Source organism: Arachis duranensis, chromosome 3 (assembly GCF_000817695.3).
Source record: "Arachis duranensis cultivar V14167 chromosome 3, aradu.V14167.gnm2.J7QH, whole genome shotgun sequence".
NCBI lineage: Eukaryota > Viridiplantae > Streptophyta > Magnoliopsida > Fabales > Fabaceae > Arachis > Arachis duranensis.
In genome coordinates, this window is record NC_029774.3 from 43,291,451 (window position 1) to 43,295,182 (window position 3,732).

Genomic DNA, 3,732 nt, shown 5'->3' on the forward strand with positions numbered 1-3,732 from the left:
TTGAATGTATTTGTAAATTTTTTTATATTGATAATTTATCAAAATTAAATTTTAAGTTTTTAATATTTATAATTTATAAATTAAAAAATATTATAAATATTTTTTTTGAATACATGTAAATATCTTAAAATCAGTTTCTATAAAAATAGAAAAGATGCATTTGTCCTTCAATACATAAATGTTGTTTTCTAGTAATATTAAAAGGTAAACAATTTATTTTGATAACTTACCAATTTTTTTAATAAAATAAATCATAAAAAATTACAATGAGACTCCAAAAATGTACTCCGAACTGACAAAATAAGTCAACTATCAATTTGTCACTATTGATTAAGAGATGAACCTCTGTGAAAATAAGGTTAATAATCACATAACTATGCAACTACGACAGTGTTTAGCACAGAGAAGCGATTAACGTTTAAGTATAAGCCATAAGACCTTTTCTCTCTTTCCAGAGCGAAAGGATCTCACTTTTCAAAATAACATAATCGTGTACTCTCTCTTCCAAATTTTATCAAAAAAAACATAGTCACATAACTATACAGAAATAATTAGAATTAAGAGTCGTTAAAAAAAGTTATATAAAATTAAAATTATATGAATTTATATTTTATTTTAATCTTATATATTGATGTAAATTTAAATGAATTTATCTTTTTTCAGTAAGTTAGGCAAGTATACGTAGATACCATAGTATGCATCTCTCCAGAAATCCTAAGATTTGTTGTAATCCATATGAGGCAGAGCTATGAAGCTAAAAAAGATCAATCTTCTGAGTGTGATACCAAATTTTTTGAAATTTTTTTTTCTTTTTCTAAGTCAGAGATCGATAAATTGGTGTCAGGATTAAGAAATGCACAAAATGTAATCGAATTCGCCATTCCATGCGGCCAAATTTCTATTAGTTATTTCATCAAACGTCTTGCAAGCATCCACTAGGAGGACAATTTAATGTACATATCGAATGCACTGCACCCCGACAAAGACATCATAAATCATGCCACCCTTTAAGGTAAGGCGTAAACCTATTTTTCAATAGCAAGCATATGCAGCGAAAACAAAACTTTAAAGATACACGAAAAAGTGAAATCATTGGGGGCGAATGCACTCACGGCACATGTTATAGAAATGGTAGAGGGCAGAGACAAAGCTGGCATTGCGAACACAGCCGAAAATAAGGGAAGTTTAAGCGACTACAGTGCGAGAAATGATGTTTTGGACATAAGTAAGATGGTCAAGTTTGGAGTACATGTTGACTAAATGGTTGCAGAAGAATGAAGGAAGAGGAATGTGGTGAGTCTTGAGAATTTCGTGCATGGACAGTACGACCAAACAGAGAATGGTAACTTGCAACAACAGACTCCAGCAAGTTGCCAAAGAAGTTCGAATATTGCACCGCCATCATGTTAACATGTTATGCAGTTCTCAAACTAAGATTCATTTCAGTTCATTGTCCTCCTTGTCTTTTATCATTCTATGTATCGCCACCATTTTATCTGCTTTCTTTTTATATTGTAAAAGATAAATTTTTTTATTTATTATCAATTATTTTTATAATAAAAAATAGATGAAAAAAGGTAAAAAAATACATATATCATTTCTCAAATTATAGAACAATATAATTTTTTCATACTCAAAGTTTTCATGATTACTATGTTTTAATTTTTTATTACCAATAATGATATATTTTTTCACTTTTTCTTTCTTAAATTATAATCTTTTGTAATGTATTTTGATGTTGTCCATACAATTTTCCTTAAACTTATAATGTATATGATTTTTTATCTATTCAAATTTAAAAAAAAACAAGTGAACATGTTTAAATTTATAAGTACTCAATTGTATTCTTTTTTTTTACTATTTTTTTAACTTTTCTTTTATACTTCATTATTTAATTAAAAAATATATAAATTTTAGATATATTAATTTTAGGATAAATTTTATATACAACAATTACTATTCATTAATAAATAGGAGAAGAGTAGACCACTTTGATAAAGCACTAAAAATATTTTTTTTAAAAGATATTTACATGTGTTATGATATTATTGGATATCCGGTTAATAATTTATTTTTTAATAAACCAGAACAAAATCGATTTATCATAACAACAATAATAAATCCAATTGTCCGCACTATAATTATTAGACCCAATTTACATAATTTAAACCGAATCATATTTAAATTTTTTGATAAAAAAATAAATATATCCCTAATTTTTGTGTTGAAAAAAAAAACAAAAAAGAAAACTATAATCCAATGAGTTATGTAAATTGATTGGTTCGACCGGATCTAATAACAATTAGGTTTATTGTTATTATTATAAAAAAATCGATTTTATTCTAATTTGTTAAAAAATTCAAAAATAACTAATTCATTAATACATCTAACAATAACATAATCTTTGCAAAATGATATTTTACGCGTCTTTATCGAAATATTCTCCTAATAAATAAGATCTATTTCATGCTAATTTATATGTGTGAATGTTGCAACATTAAAAATCTAGTTGTCAGCACCCTAACTTATTACAGATAAGATGTTCTTTGGTTCTTTTAAAAAAAATCAAAATTAATAAACAAAATTATTACATATTTTTAAAGTTAAAATAAAAATAATAATATTGTTACTCTTATTTTTAAAATATACTATTTTATATATAAATTTGTTAATTTTATATTTATATAAATTTATAAAAAAGAGTAATATTATTAAAATAAAATAATAATATTCATTCTCCAAAAAAAATTTATAATTAAAAAAAAAACACTTACGTTGTTTTATTTCTACTTCTGAAAGCAAATAATGCTGCAATATAGAAACAAATCATCCTCTCTTTTCAAAGAAATATGCACAAAAGAAGGTATCGTAGACTTTAAATCGAACTAATTAATCTGTTGATGATCACTTGATTCATCATCAATATCTCTAACTAAGTATTCATTCATACCATGACCAAAATAAATAGACTGCATTTATAGAATAGTAACTCTCCAATTAAAAATTTAGAGTTAAACCTCAAAAATGGTATTTGAGATTGGCGTCGTACACTAAAATCGTTCTTAAAATTTCAATTATACTAATTAGTTCTTTAAGATTGACAAAAGTGCACTATATTAGTCCCTGACCTATTTTTTTCATTAATGATGTGATGACGTGGCTTGATGACGTGAATTGTAAGTGATACGTGTCACTCTATGATTTGGCCACGTGTAATGATATAATGATGTGGTGACTAGTGACACGTGACATGCTGATGTGGATGGTTTGCCACGTGTCACAATGTTATTCGGCCACGTGTTCGTATGTGCCACGTGTCATAATAGTATTCATCCATGTGTCGTCCATTATGTCATCATTGTTGATGCACCAAATTAGTCCATCACTTTGCATTAAGTGACATTCAATTTCAAAGACTAAAATGAGTCACTTAATGCAAACGGACACGTAGACGAATACTGTTGCGACACGTGGCACAAATGGACACGTGGCCATAAAACATTGTGACACGTGGCATAATCATCCAAATAAGCATGCCAAGTGTCACTGGTCACCACATCGTCATATAATTACACATGGCCAAATCATGGAGTGACACGTGTCACTTACAGTCCACGTCATCAAACCATGTCATCACGTTAATGAAAAATGGGTCAATGACTAATATGGTGCACTTTTCTCAATTTCAGGGACGTAATTAGTGCAATTAAAATCTCAGAGACAATTTTAGTA